The sequence below is a fragment of the Rhinoderma darwinii genome, chromosome 1, assembly GCF_050947455.1.
Source record: "Rhinoderma darwinii isolate aRhiDar2 chromosome 1, aRhiDar2.hap1, whole genome shotgun sequence".
NCBI classification, from domain to species: Eukaryota; Metazoa; Chordata; class Amphibia; order Anura; family Rhinodermatidae; genus Rhinoderma; species Rhinoderma darwinii.
Genome location: NC_134687.1, coordinates 642,033,574 through 642,050,286, shown reverse-complemented (window position 1 = coordinate 642,050,286; position 16,713 = coordinate 642,033,574). Strand labels below are relative to the sequence as shown.

General features: G+C 41.8%; 1 protein-coding gene and 1 long non-coding RNA gene across 2 annotated transcripts in view; one reads left to right on the top strand and one right to left on the bottom strand.

The window, feature by feature from the left end:
• LOC142679330 (uncharacterized) lies at positions 1-12,819 on the bottom strand. Its single transcript, XR_012852647.1, has 3 exons — positions 12,416-12,819; positions 10,675-10,838; positions 1-193 (listed from the first exon to the last, which is right to left on the bottom strand). It is a non-coding gene; the product is annotated as an uncharacterized LOC142679330 (long non-coding RNA).
• A 96-nt stretch (positions 12,820-12,915) lies between these two features.
• The window catches only part of LOC142663055 (uncharacterized), a 70,259-nt gene continuing 66,461 nt past the window's right edge, over positions 12,916-16,713 (top strand). Inside the window, exon 1 of the mRNA XM_075841391.1 lies at positions 12,916-13,124. The gene's annotated coding sequence lies outside the window, so the exon portion shown is untranslated. The remainder of the gene's footprint in view (positions 13,125-16,713) is intronic.

The following is a 16,713-nucleotide window of genomic DNA, read 5'->3' as shown; positions in this document are numbered from 1 at the left end:
TACACCAAATGATATAATTCACATATATTCAAAAGAGGAAAACGGGATCCCATACAAATATAAAAGCAGTAATAAGTGATAAAACGGAGAGTATTGGTAGAGCATTCTTTTTTCTATCCACGACAAATCCTGGAATCCATATTGGTGGCAAAGATAAGAGTATCAAACTTTAGTCGAAGTTCGAATCTGAGCACTATCAAAAAAACAACGGAAAAGCACTTTATTATCAATTTAAAACATAAAGAGATTAAAAACCGGTAGAGATATCACAGAAAAGCTGCAAAACTCAAACTTTCATTTAAACCCAAAGGGGTCATGGTACCAAGAACTGCAATCCATCTGCATTCTTTTTGGGCCAACATGGTCTTCGCATCTCCACCTCTGACACCACAGTGTACCCGGTCGATCCCCCTAACCTTAAAACTTTTGGGGTCTCCCCCATGACAGAGCTTAAAATGTTTGGGGATGGTTTTAAGTATGGTTAAGTCCTCAATTTCCTTTGCCGCCACTATGTCCCTGACATGTTCTCTAACTCGGATTTTAAGTTGTCTAGTGGTGAGGCCCACATAGATTTTAGGACAACCACACGTGGCGTAATAAACCACATGGCTAGTGTTACAGGATATGTACTCCAGAATTTTAAAGGTACGTTCACCACTTGTGGATGTAAATGTAGTTGATCGAACTACATTCGTACAAGCCACACAGTCACCACATGGGTAACACCCCTGAATAGGGCCGCTAACATTAAGCCTCGCCTTAGTAACGGAGGTTGTCAATCAGCCAGCGGCCATTACTAAGGCGGTGATAATAAAGTTTAAAAAAAGATACAAGCACATAGAAAAAATATTTTATTGAAATAAAAAAACACAACCCTCATTAACCATTTTATTGAGAATAAAAAAAACGCTGTCATTGAAGTCCTCGAATCCGAAGTCCAACAACCGAACCTGTAAAAAAACACAAACACACAAAAATAATCAGTAACACATAAAGAAGCAAAATTATTATTCTTACCTATCCTGGGTCCAGCGCTGGAGACGCAATGTCAGCGAGCCGAGTCCTGTATCTAATCCAATCATGTGTGATACTGTCTGCTGAGCTGTGTATCTAATCCGATCATGTGTGATACTGTCTGCTGAGCCACTGTATCTAATCCTATCATGTGTGATACTGACTTCTGAGCCACTGTATCTAATCCTATCATGTGTGGTACTGTCTGCTGAGCCACTGTATCTAATCCTATCATGTGTGGCACTGTCTGCTGAGCCACTGTATCTAATCCTATCATGTGTGATACGGTCTGCTGGGCCACCGTATCTAATCCTATCATGTGTGATACTGTCTGCTGGGCCACTGTATCTAATCCTATCCATAGTTTATAGGGTCGTAGTGCTATAGATATGCTATGCTGTCTCATATACACACTTTTTTTTGGGTGGACACATATGTATTGGGGCCATTTCCCTGACATTTTAAGCCCTGAGGGTATGTTCACACGGCAGCGTCTGTTCAGGAGAAAACAGCACCGTAATTTCAGCCGTAATGGCATGTGCAGGCGTCTTTCGCTGCGTCCATTACGGACGTAATTGGAGCTGTTTTTCTATGGAGTCCATGGAAAACGGCTCCATTTACTTCTGAAGAAGTGACAGGCACTTCTTTGATGCGGGCGTCTTTTTTACGCGCCGCTTTTTGACAGCGGAGCGTAAAAAAAAAATGACCGTCGGCACAGAACATCGCAAGACCCATTCAAATGAATGGGCAGATGTTTGCCAACGCTTTTGAGCCGCATTTTCGGACGTAATTCAATGCTAAAACGCCCGAATTACGTCCGTAAATAGGGTGTGTGAACCCAGCCTTAGTGACGCCCCGGCTGCTAGTGCTGCATTGTTGGGTCACGTAGTTGACCCTGCGATGCAGCTGAAAGCTGCGGACCGTCGGCCATGAGAAGTTTGCGGGGGGGGGGGGGGGGGCAGTAATAATTTTTGCATCGGGGCCCATGAGCCTTTAGCTACACCCCTGCATCACAGTAATTAATAGTCCTACACAATGGAAAAGGCAGGGATATCATTTAAATGGTACAATCTTAAGGGGTGGAGGGGTATTAGCAAAGTACCCCTCAGGACCATACCATAAGATACCGGCAGTGATGTGTATAGGAGGAAAGGACTAAAGGAAACAGTAACAATGTAAAAAAATCAGTTACCTGAATGAAAAGAGGAACTCCCAGACGCTCTGAATTGAGTGTGAGAGATGGACATCCTCTGATAGTCCATGTTTTCTTAGGAATTCCCTCTCAGGATCCAGATAGCCAGTTTCAGATCCTGAACACCCTGAAATAACAGTGGGCCTTTGTGAAGATGTTCCTGTATTTGGTAGCAAAACAGGTTTCTCCAGTTCCACTTTGGCCTAAAGGGAAATTTGAGGATAGTATTGGCTGCCTTCTCTTGAATCTTCGTCACAACTAGTAAAATCAGAACACGGAGGGAAGGCATAGGCCAGACCTACGTCAAAAGATTGGGATAAAGTGCCCACTGCTGCCGGGTTGTCCTTCAGGTTCATGGAGAAGAGGGTACTAACCTTTGCGTTTCTGCGGCAAACAGGTCCACCTGTGGATAACCCCACTTCTTGGAGACCAGCTGAAAAACTTTCTAATTTAGGGCCCATTCCCCTGGGTCTGCTGTCTGATATTGATAGAACTGCGTGCTTGGCCCAGCTGAATATCTCTGAGGTTAGACATTGGAGAGGACAATGTCCAGTGCCTCCGATTGCACAGAAATAAGCAGTCACGTTGTCTGAAAAAGTCCTCAAATGAGAGTTTTTCAGGAGGAGATGAGAACATTTTAATGTTTGCCAAATGGCCCCCACTAATTTGAGGACTTCTTTCGAACCCGAAGTGAACATCTCGCTGGAAAACACTCAACTTGAACGCCCTATTTAGGCAGGCTTGCATCCATAGAGATCAGAATGGAAGGTTAAAGCCTCCAAAGAATCTCCTTTTTTTTTTTTAGGGTGGTTGGAGAAAGCCACCAATTCTAAAATGATTTTACAGATGGGAGAAAAAGGATTTTTGTATTTTGAAAATTTTGGTCTCAATCCCAAAATGACAGAATTAGATACTAAAGGGTACGGGAATGGAACTGGTCCCATGGGACAGTTTGAATAGACAAGGCAATAAGTCCCAAAATCCGCATACATTTTTTACCTGGAATGCCAAGATTTTCTTTCTTATGTCCTCCTGTTTTGAATGGGGAAGGAAGGAGTATTGATGGCAGTAAACCGGTAAGACACTTAGGAAGATCTTCCTTATTGCTGGAATGAGATCTGATTTTTTGTAATTGATGATCCATCCTAGTTCTCGGAGAACAGGAAAGACCAAGGATAAATGTTCATGAAGAATGCTGGAAGAAGCTGCTACGAGGAGGAAATCGTCCAAGTAGGGTATGATGACCCCTTACTCTCTCAGGAACGCCATTCCTTCTACGATCAGCTTCATATATATTAGTGAAGCTGATGAAATGCTGTAGGAAAGGCCCTGAAATGGTTAGTGAAATACGGGGGAATCAATTTCGAACTGCAAATCTGAGAAACGTCTGATACCATAGATGAATTGGAATGTGGTAATACGTGTCTTTTAAATCTATAGTGCATATTACTGCATGCTTATTTATTAGAGGAATGGTTGTTCGGAAAGATTCCATCTTGAACCTTCTGTATTTTACCCACTTGTTCAAGTATTTTAGGCTTATATGGTTCCGTATGAACTATTGGGTTTGCCAACTAGAATAATGGGCTTTGAATTTGAAGAATGTTGTTTATGCCTTTTAATAATTTGCCAGAAGATCGCTTGACTGAAGTGGAGTAACCTGGAATTTATCTGGAGGAAGATTTCCGGACTCTACTTTGTATTCTAAATGATTTGCAGAAACCATGAATTCTGGGTAATTTCGGTCCACTTGGAATGGATAGAAGCAGTCCTCCTTCACGGTTATTGTGCAACTGGTTTCCTGAGTTAGCGTTTGGATTGAGGATGAAGTTCCGACCTCTCCCACCTTTGGGATAACTCCATGTTCCATATTTCCCTTTTGCTCTAGTATCTGTAGCTGGAGGACAGTGCTTACAATAGTACGGGTATCCCCTGACCATGTTTTCAGCCATGAAGTCGTCTGGTGAAGTTAGATAAGACTCCATTTTTAGCAGCAAACCTGACAGATTCAGCTGAGGCGTCAGCAAAAAAAGTCTGTGGCCATCTTTAATACAGGGAGGGATTCCAAAATCTGTTCTCTAGGAGTTTTAATCTTGCGGATTTTCAGGTTAATTTATTCAGATGAACATGGATCTGGCCACTGATGTAGCTGCCACGTTAGTTTTAAAGTCTAGAGGATGCTTCCCAGGATTTCTTCAGCTGGATGTCAGATTTCCTGTCCAATGAGAAGAGATCTCTAGTTTCAGGATTTTCTCAGACTGTTTTGCATCCTTTGGATCAAAGGGTAGTCAATTTTTAAATTCTCTTGAAATGACGAGACGTTATTCTGCGTCTTTTCACTTATCAAGTATAAGGTCTTTCAAATTTTGATTCACTGGAAAAACTCTTCCAGACCTAAGGCCACAAAACATCCCATATTGTACGGAACAGAGTTGACTTCAATATTCATAGTCCCTCGGATTGCATTACAGATGGTGTTCGTATCTTCAGATGAGAAGTAATATTTTTGATCAACATTAACGTCTTCATTTTCACCTATCTCACCCTCTAATACAAATTAGGATTGTTCTTCTGATTCTAAGGCTGGGTTCACACGACCTATTTTCAGACGTAAACAAGGCGTATTATGCCTCGTTTTACGTCTGAAAATACGGCTACAATACGGCGGTAAACATCTGCCCATTCATTTGAATGGGTTTGCCGACGTACTGTGCCGACGACCTGTCATTTACACGTCATCGTTTGACAGCTGTCAAACGACGACGCGTAAATTGACTGCCTCGGCAAAGTGCAGGACACTTCTTTGGAACGTAATTTGAGCCGTTCTTCATTGAAGTCAATGAAGAGCAGCTCAAGATTACGGGCGTCAAAGACGCCTCGCAAAATGCGAGGAGGAGCATTTACGTCTGAAACTACGCAGCTGTTTTCTCCTGAAAACAGTGTCTTTTCAGACGTAAAAGACAGTTCTCGTGTGCACATACCCTTAGCTAAAATCCATTTGGATTCTTGGTCTTAGTACTTTGAGACTGGGCCATATTCGACATAGTAGATTGTACTTCATCTCTAATCATGGACCTCAGTTCCTTCATAAATAAAGGATGTTCCTCTTTAACCCCTTCCCGCACACGGGCGTGACTGTACGTCCAAATACAAAGTGCTTTCCCGCAAAAGAGCGTACAGTCACGCCCTGTAGATAAAGCGTGCACAGGAGCTGTGCGCGCTTTATCTTCAGCGGCTGTCAGCTGTTATACACAGATGACATGCCGCTGCAATGGCTGTTACCGCCGATCGCAGCCATTTAACCCCTTCAATGCGGCTGTCAATGACGTCCGCCGCATTGAAGTGGTTCACAGAGGGAGGGAGTTACTAGGTTGCCCAGGTACGTTAGCCTATTAGGTCCTGCCCGAGGCAGGACGTAATAGGCTAACTGTCAAATGAAGAATGACCGTTACGATACACTGCACTACATAAGTAGTGCAGTGCATCTTACCGGGGGATCAGAAGACCAGATCTTCAAGTCCCCAAGTCAGTGTAAAAGAAAGTAAAAAATTGAAAAAAGAAAAAAAATAATAATATAAAGGTTTCCCTGATCAACTCCTTTATTATTAGATAAAAAATGAAAACATGAAAAAAACAACTATACATAAGTATCGGCGCGTTCGGAACGGCCTGATCTATATAAATATCACATTATTTTTACCGCACGGTGAACACCGTAAACATTTTTAATAAAAAACAATGACAGCATTTTATTTTTTGGTCAACTTGTCTCAAAAAAAATTTAATAAAAAGTGATCAAAAAGTTGCAAGTAACGCAAAATGGTACCAATAGAAACTACAGTTCGTCACGCATAAAACAAGCCGTCCCGCAGCGATATCAACGAAAAAATAAAAAAGTTATGGCTGTCAGAAAATGGCGACACTAAAACATGTTTTTTTTTTTTTTAGAAACGAGTATTTTTATTGTGAGAACGTAGTGAAACGTAAAAAAACAATATAAATTTGGTGTCGCTGTAATCGTATCGCCCCGCAGAATAAAGAGAACATGTTGTTTATACTGCACGGTGAACACTCCAAAATAAAAAAAAAGAAACGTGCTAGAATTGCTGTTTTTTGGTTTCCTCATCTCCCAAAAAATGGAATAAATAGCGATTAAAAAAAAAAAAAATGCATGTACCCCAAAATAGAACCAATAAAAGTTACAGCTCGTTCCACAAAAAACGCGCCCTCACACAGCTCCGTCAACGGAAAAATAACACGTTATAACTCTCAAAACGCAATGATGCAAAATGACGGCCCAGACTCATTTTTAGGTCCAGTAGAATTTCACTAAATACCCCACATCATAATTTGTTGGACCCCACAGGTGGACCCTGTAGACGCAGCGGAGATGAGGAAACTTTAGGGCCTTGTGCGGCTTATAGGGCTAGTGAAGAAGTCAAAGATTAGGCAATACTGGAGCGCAGATATTTTGTATAATACCCAATAAACCCGGCCTGTGTATAAAGGATTGGTTCAAAGCGAACCACACCAATCCATGGAGTATTCATTCACCCCATTATTACATCATCCTATTATGCCCTGATGTAACCCGCCCAGTTTACATATACCCTGGTGTACTCCGCCCAGCTTACATATACCCTGATGTACTCCGCCCAGTTTACATATACCCTAATGTACTCCGCACATATTACATATACCTTGATGTAGTCCGCCCAGCTTACATATACCCTGATGTACTCGTCACAGATTACATATACCCTGATTTACTCCTCACATATTACATATACCGTGATGTACTCCTCACATATTACATATACCGTGATGTACTCCTCACATATTACATATACCGTGATGTACTCCGCCCAGCTTACATATACCCTGATATACTCCGCCCAGCTCACATATGCCCCCAAATTATAAGCTGAAATACCAGTAAAACACCAAGCAAAATCTGCGCTTCAAAAGCCAAATGGTGGTCCAACTGAGCCTGGCAGCGTGGGCAAACGGCAATTTATGACCACATATGGGGTATTACTGTATTCTGGAGAACCCGCTTAACAATTTATGGGATGTGTGTCTACGGTGGTACAAGCTGGGCACAACACATTGGGCACTGAAATGGCATATCTGTGGAAAACAAAAATTTTCAATCTGCAACATCTATGGTTTACTCATTTTTGCAAAACACTTGTGCGGTGAAAATGCTCACTACACCCCTAGATCAATTCTTTGAGGGATCTAGTTTCCAAAATGGGGTAATATTTCAGGAGTACCACTGTACTGTTACTATAGCTCAATGCAACATGGTGTCAAAAAACGAGTCTTGTAAAATCTCCACTCCAAATACTAAATGGCGCTCCTTCCCTTTAGAGCCTTGCTGTGTGTCCAAATAGCAGTTTATGACCACATGTGGGGTATTTCCGTACTCCAGAGAAGTTGCTTTACAAAGGTCGGGGTGCTTTTTCTCTTTTATTTGTTGAGAAAATTATACATTTTGAACTAATGCTACGTGTTATTGGAAAATAATGTAATTTTTAATTTTCACTGCCCATTTGTAATAAAATCTATGAGACACCTGTGGGGTCAAAATGCTCACTACCCCCCTAGATGAATTCCTCAATGGGTGTAGTTTGCCAAATGGAGTCACTTTTGGGTAGTTTCCACTGTACTGGTACCCAAGGGGCTTTGCAAAAGCGACATGGTGCAGAAAAACCAATCCAGCAAAATCTGCACGCCAAATGGCGCTCCTTCCCTTCTGAGCCCGGATGTGTATTCATACAGTGGTTTATTACCATATATGGGGTATTTCCGTACTCTGGAGAAGTTGTTTTGCAAATGTTACGGTGCTTTTTCTCCTTTATTTGATGAGAAAATGAAACATTTTGACCTAAAGCTACATCTTAGTGGAAAAAAATGTAATTTCTCATTTTCACTGCCCAATTCTAATGAAATCTATGAAATACCTGTGTGGTCAAAATAATCACTACACCCCTAGATGAATTCCTCTAGGGGTGTAGTTTCCCAAATGGAGTCACTTTTGGGGGGTTTCCTTTGTTTTAGCACCACAAGACCTCTTCTAAGCGGACATGGTGCCTGAAATATAATTTAATAAAAGGAAGGCAGAAAAATCTCTAGGTGCTCCCTTGATTAAAATGGAATTTCTTCAAAAAAATTAAAATTTGCAAATTTCCCTTCCACTTTGCTTTAATTCCTGTGACACGCATAAAGGCTTAAAAAACGTTTTAAATGCTGTTTTGAATACTTTAAGGGGTGCAGTTTTTAAAATGGGGTGATTTGTGGGGGTTCCTAATAAATAAGGCCCTCAAAGCCACTTCAGAACTGAACTAGTCCTTGACAAAATAGCCTTTTGAAATTTTCTTGAAAATATGAGAAATTGCTGCTAAACTTATAAGCCTTGTAACGTCCTAGAAAAATAAAAGGATGTTCAAAACATGATGCAAACAGAAAGTAGGCATATGGGAAATGTTAACAAGTCACTATTTTGTGTGGTATTACGATCTGTCTTAGGCCCCATGCACACGACCGTGCCCGCAATCACGGCCCGCGATTGCAGGCACGGCCGGCCGCTGACTGACAGCCGCTTTTTCGGGCCGTGCTCCCATACAAAGTATGGGAGCACGGGCCGCAAAATGCGAAAGAACGGACATGTTCCATAATTCCCGGAACATTTCCACGGCACTGACACCCTTCCGTAGTGCTACGGAAAGGTGTCAGTGTTTAATGAAAGTGAATGGCTCAGTTTCTGCGGACCGCAATTGCATGGGGCCTTACAAGCAGATACATTTGAATTTAGAAAAATGCAAATTTTTGCAAAATTTTGTTGTTTTTCACAAATAAATATTACATTTATCGACCAAATTTTTTCACTAACAAAGTACAATATGTCACGAGAAAATAATCTCAGAATCGCTCGGATAGGTAACAGAATTCTGGAGTTATTACCACATAAAGTGACACGTCAGATTTAAAAAAATGAGGCTGTGTCATATGGTCCAAAAGTGTCTGGGTCCTTATGGGTTAACAAGCTTGTCCATACAATATTAACATAGCTGTTTTTTTTATATTAAATCTTTTTGTGCATGCAGCACAGTGTTGGACTCGTTTTATGGGGTCACTATTTTTTTTCAGGAGGTTCCTTATCTAAAAAATACAGAGGAGTAGCAGCAATATATGGTAGGAATAGTAATTACATATAAAAGTATTTCAGGAATGTAACTTACATGGACTGTGTCAAGATCCTGCGCAGTGTGAACACGAGAAGACGCTTGAGAATCCATTGCTGTAACAGACCACAGATCAGACTGGTACATTTAAATATCGTTTTTAGGCAGCAACTTACCTACCACATTGTGTAGCCAGCGACATCAGCTTCTCCCCCGATCTGTAATCTTTATTCTTCATTTCGTTCCCCGGGGAAGCCAGAAGGGGATACAACAGAACTTCCGATGCATGCCGATTATGCGCATCTTCCGATATCGGACAAAGCATGGACACATAACTGCCACCGAGAGCAATCAGAGGACTGGCAGGTGCCTGCTTCTCAGACCCGATGCAGCCATGTACAGCAGGGACAGGCAAGATAGCCAGGGGGGGAAGACGAAACCAAGCCGCCAGAGAAATACAGGCAAATGGAAAAAAAAAAACAGCAAAGAGAGCACCTCTCTGCGGCTGTCCTCTGTAGGGATAGGAAAACAACTGCAAGGTGGAGGTGAGGGGGGCCTTTTAACTTCTGTGTTCCTGTTCCTACTGAGGTCAAGAGGACAACCTCCTGTAGTGCGGTCATGAAGGACGTCCTGGGAAGTAATGATCATTTACCTTCACATTGTAGACTTCTATCAGAGGTATATATCAGGAGGGATTCTCAACTTATATCTCTGACAGAAGTCTCCGACATACGACACTGTACCGTCATTTACTGGCATACATTGCCCTGGAGCTCCCATGTAAAAAAACAAAACACCACAAAACTACACACTGCACAGAATAGAGTAAAAGAAAAGCCTAGTCTACCATACCAGCCCGATAGAGGTCAAAAGGACACACTTGGCATCTGTGGAGCGAATTAAGACCTATATATTTGTTGGATGTATACAAGAAATGTAGGGCTCTATCGTGATGTGAAAAATTGCAGGTTATTGCATACACGTGTATATGTACTGCACATGACGGTATTAATACCAACGCCAGTGCCCACAGTAATGGCCAATAGACTCAAATATATATCCGTCTCTTCTCACCTTGTGATGTGCGTGGCCGGTAGTTCTCCATCATTACTATTGCTGCATTGGTGACATGACACATAACTGACCATATTGGTGGCTGATCTGCAGCTTCTTGACGTCACTTGGAAGGTCTGGATGCTGTTATACAAGACACTGGATTCTTCCTATTATGTATTGTCCCTTCCCTATGGGTGACTTTTTCTATAATGTAGAAAAGTTTACCTTTCCGCTCAACAGGTAGATGATCTCCAAGGTGAAGTCTAATATTCTTCTGCTCATCTCATTCCTGTCCTTGTCCATCCTTGGTGGGTCATTCAGGAGAAGGAATGTTGTGGAGCAGAAGATGAGAAAACTGGTGGATCTGGAGGATCTAGTACTGCAGACGTCTTTATGAGGAAAGGAGAAGATGGAAATCATACAGGGGACATCATGTGTGACATACAGAACCTCACCTATTGATCATTGAGAGAAACATCTTCTCAGAGCCGTCACCACATGGAATAAAGGGATATTCCTAACACGGACATTTCTCCCCAGGATAAGCCAGAAATGTCTGATGGATGCGGCTCCACCTCTGGCCGTGCTCGGCTGTTTCTGGAACTCCTATACAAGTGAATGGAAAGAGTCGTGTACATGTGTGGTCACCGCTCCATTCATTCTCCACCTGGATGTAGTCATCGCCTCACCAGGCGGGTCGGGGGACTCCCCGTTCTCCACATAGAGGTGGGACCCCCATATATCAGACATTTATGGCACATCTCTCAGGTGAGAAGAGTAAAATGAAGTCATTTCCCCCCCAGACAATGAAGACCTGACTCATGACAACCTGACACATGGCGGATACTGGGGAGACATTGCTGACACCTCATAAGGCGTGGTTTTTAGTACAAAAAATAAACGCCATGAAAGAAAATAAATGTAATAAAAAGTGATAAAAAAAATCTACAGCTCGTCCCACAAACAAACAGTCTCTCGGCTCCATCCACAGAAAAATAAAAAAGTTCTGGCTTTGAGAATTTGGCGACAGAAAATAATTTTTTTAACAATTCGTTTTTTCTTTGTAAATGTCGCACATCATGAAAAACGATAGAAATTTGGTATCGCCATAATCGTATAGACCGCAGAATAAAGTTATCAGAACGTTTATACCACAAAAAAAAACAAAAATAAACATTGGAGGAATCAGGATTTTTTCCCATTTCCCCCCACATAGAGGTTTTGCAGTTGCAGTGACATTATGTGATACTTTATATGACGCCCTGAAAAACTACAACTCCTCCCGCAGAATCTAATCCTCGCACCGCGAGACTGACAGAGAAACACAAAGTTATAGATCTGAGAAGAGGGGGAGGGAAAAACTAAAACAGAAACTGTCCTGGTGATTAAGGGGTTAACCTGCGGTGCGGATAATAGACACGCAGGATATCGGATTTATACCGCGGATTCGCTGCGCATTTGTTGCAAAAATTCCCCATTAAGTGAAATAGGAAAGTCAAGTCCCGCAACAAACGCCATTGTTCCCAGAATCCTCTGCGGCTCCACCGCGTGTTCACTGCAACGCTGCAGGTTACACATATATAAAAAAGAAGGCGTCATGTGACCCCTGCAGCCAATCACAGGCTGGAGAGGTCACATGTCCTTATAGGGGTCACCTGAACACAGCCGGAAGAGCAGGGACGTGTTGCTATGGTAACGCTCGGAGAGGTGAGGATCGGCCTTGTTGTATTTCTGTAGTAGATATTCGGGAGGATTATACGTCCACCATTTGGGGTGATTTCCTGGCGTGTTGTGAGTCGTATTCGCTACGTGTGAACATTCCCTTAAACCGCACGGTGAACGACATTAACAAGAAATGTATAAAAGTCAGTGAATAAGTTGTATGTCCCGAATATTATGTCATTCCAAAACACGACTCGTCCCACAAAACATCCGACCACTACAAAGACCAGAAATAACAACTTACCCCAAAGAGGCCGGCACTGGAGGGGTTAAATCCCGGCTAGGAGTCCAGTGGGCGGGGTCACTCAATGATTGACAGCTCTCTGTACACACACTCATACAGGGATGACTGATAACAAAGAGAACGCCCGACCAGCACTGCTCTCTACCTCATACACGGCAATAGCTGAGGACCTGTGCTGACGTCACCACTATGTGACCGGAGCACGAGGATCGGAGTTTATCAGTAGAGAGGGTGGATGAAGGACCTGTGATGACGTCACCACTATGTGACCGGGGCACGAGGGTTAGAGCTTATCAGTGGAGAGAGGGTGGATGAAAGACCTGTGATGACGTCACCACTGTGAGCGGAGCACGAGGGTCGGAGCTGATCATAGCAGAGGGTGGATGAAGGACCTGTGATGATCACGTGACATGAGGGGCGGAGCTCTGTGAGTGGCCCGTTCCCCTGTGCTATGTGGAGAAGTGCTGATGATCACGTGACATGAAGGGCGGAGTTCTGTGAGAGGTCTGGGCTATGCCTCCTCTCCTCTAATAAGCCACACCCCTCTTTCACCGGTCACATGGTGGTGACGTCATCACAGATCCTTCAGCTGTTTCAGTGTATGAGGTAGAGAGCAGTGCTGGTCGGGTGTACATGACTTCTGGTCACCGCTGTTGTTTACTGTTCTCTCTGTTATCAGTCAGGAGAGTTCCCATGATGCAGTAGTAAGGTAAGGTTACATGAGGTCATTTCTATCCGGTTTTGGTGCGTTTTTGTTTGGCACAGTGTTGGTGATTATTATTTATTTTAAGAGCTGTAAATATTAAATACAGGAGGGTTTAACCCCTTGGTGACATCAGATCTTTAGTATTATGTTGTACGTGCGCCGTCACACTAGAAGGAGCGGAGCCTGCACCGTACACGACTACTGACAGCCGCCTGCAACCGCCAAGATCAGAGACAGCGCAATCCCTGCTGTTTACCCCTCATAAGCCGTGATTAATCGCGACCGCGGCATCTGATCAGAAATAGCGGCTTCCTCTGTCCTCCAAAGAAACTGCGCGATTCCGACCGGTTACCAGTGTAATACATTGTAATAAATTTTTTATTTTGTTGGTTGTTTTACAAAAAAATGATGTAAGCATTAAAAATAAGTAACGTAATCGCCACATCCGTTATTGTCCAAATTATTAAAATATCAAGTTATTTAAACCGACTATGTCACCAGATAAGTGTGATCATTTTTGAGCAAGTTATGAGCAATTTTAGATTTATGCTAATGAGTTTCTTAATGACCAACTGGGTGTGTCTTTACTTTTGACCAACTGGGTGTTGTACAGAGGAGTGTATGACGCTGACCAATCAGTGACCAATCAGTATCCAGTCAGTGACCAATCAGCGTCATACACTTACAGTGTGATTGTGCAGTGAAAGAAGCCGGGCTGTAACAATGAGAAGTGTATGACGCTGATTGGTCACTGACTCTTTACTTATATAGGAGATAGGACACTTATAATGTGGTGACAGCCTCTTTACTTATATAGGAGATAGGGCACTTATAATGTGGTAACAGAGTCTCTTTACTTATATAGGAGATAGGGCACTTATAATGTGGTGACAGCCTCTTTACTTATATAGGAGATAGGGCACTTATAATGTGGTGACAGAGCCTCTTTACTTATATAGGAGATAGGGCACTTATAATGTGGTGACAGAGTCTCTTTACTTATATAGGAGATAGGGCACTTATAATGTGGTGACAGTCTCTTTACTTATATAGGAGATAGGGCACTTATAATGTGGTGACAGATTCTGTACTTATATAGGAGATAGGGCACTTATAATGTGGTGACAGAGCCTCTTTACTTATATGAGATAGGGCACTTATAATGTGGTGACAGAGCCTCTTTACTTATATAGGAGATAGGGCACTTATAATGTGGTGACAGAGTCTCATTACTTATATAGGAGATAGGTCACTTATAATGTGGTGACAGAGCCTCTTTACTTATATAGGAGATAGGGCACTTATAATGTGGTGACAGAGCCTCTTTACTTATATAGGAGATAGGGCACTTATAATGTGGTGACAGAGTCTCTTTACTTATATAGGAGATAGGGCACTTATAATGTGGTGACAGTCTCTTTACTTATATAGGAGATAGGGCACTTATAATGTGGTGACAGAGTCTCTTTACTTATATAGGAGATAGGACACTTATAATGTGATGACAGTCTCTTTACTTATATAGGAGATAGGACACTTATAATGTGGTGACAGAGCCTCTTTACTAATATAGGAGATAGGGCACTTATAATGTGGTGACAGTCTCTTTACTTATATAGGAGATAGGGCACTTATAATGTGGTGACAGCCTCTTTACTTATATAGGAGATAGGGCACTTATAATGTGGTGACAGAGTCTCTTTACTTATATAGGAGATAGGGCACTTATAATGTGGTGACAGAGCCTCTTTACTTATATAGGAGATAGGACACTTATAATGTGGTGACAGAGCCTCTTTACTTATATAGGAGATAGGACACTTATAATGTGGTGACAGAGTCTCTTTACTTATATAGGAGATAGGACACTTATAATGTGGTGACAGAGCCTCTTTACTTATATAGGAGATAGGGCACTTATAATGTGGTGACAGCCTCTTTACTTATATAGGAGATAGGGCACTTATAATGTGGAGACAGAGCCTCTTTACTTATATAGGAGATAGGGCACTTATAATGTGGTGACAGAGTCTCTTATATAGGAGATAGGACACTTATAATGTGGTGACAGAGCCTCTTTACTTATATAGGAGATAGGGCACTTATAATGTGGTGACAGTCTCTTTACTTATATATGAGATAGGACACTTATAATGTGGTGACAGAGCCTCTTTACTTATATAGGAGATAGGACACTTATAATGTGATGACAGTCTCTTTACTTATATAGGAGATAGGGCACTTATAATGTGGTGACAGAGTCTCTTTACTTATATAGGAGATAGGGCACTTATAATGTGGTGACAGTCTCTTTACTTATATAGGAGATAGGACACTTATAATGTGGTGACAGTCTCTTTACTTATATAGGAGATAGGGCACTTATAATGTGGTGACAGAGTCTCTTTACTTATATAGGAGATAGGACACTTATAATGTGGTGACAGCCTCTTTACTTATATAACAGATAGGGCACTTATAATGTGGTGACAGAGTCTCTTTACTTATATAGGAGATAGGGCACTTATAATGTGGTGACAGTCTCTTTACTTATATATGAGATAGGACACTTATAATGTGGTGACAGAGCCTCTTTACTTATATAGGAGATAGGGCACTTATAATGTGGTGACAGTCTCTTTACTTATATAGGAGATAGGGCACTTATAATGTGGTGACAGAGCCTCTTTACTTATATAGGAGATAGGGCACTTATAATGTGGTGACAGCCTCTTTACTTATATAGGAGATAGGGCACTTATAATGTGGTGACAGAGCCTCTTTACTTATATAGGAGATAGGGCACTTATAATGTGGTGACAGAGCCTCTTTACTTATATAGGAGATAGGGCACTTATAATGTGGTGACAGAGTCTCATTACTTATATAGGAGATAGGGCACTTATAATGTGGTGACATAGCCTCTTTACTTATATAGGAGATAGGACACTTATAATGTGGTGACAGAGCCTCTTTACTTATATAGGAGATAGGACACTTATAATGTGGTGACAGAGTCTCTTTACTTATATAGGAGATAGGACACTTATAATGTGGTGACAGAGTCTCTTTACTTATATAGGAGATAGGACACTTATAATGTGGTGACAGAGTCTCTTTACTTATATAGGAGATAGGGCACTTATAATGTGGAGACAGAGCCTCTTTACTTATATAGGAGATAGGGCACTTATAATGTGGTGACAGATTCTCTTTACTTATATAGGAGATAGGGCACTTATAATGTGGTGACAGAGCCTCTTTACTTATATAGGAGATAGGACACTTATAATGTGGTGACAGAGTCTCTTTACTTATATAGGAGATAGGGCACTTATAATGTGGTGACAGAGTCTCTTTACTTATATAGGAGATAGGGCACTTATAATGTGGTGACAGAGCCTCTTTACTTATATAGGAGATAGGGCACTTATAATGTGGTGACAGAGCCTCTTTACTTATATAGGAGATAGGACACTTATAATGTGGTGACAGAGCCTCTTTACTTATATAGGAGATAGGGCACTTATAATGTGGTGACAGAGTCTCTTTACTTATATAGGAGATAGGGCACTTATAATGTGGTGACAGA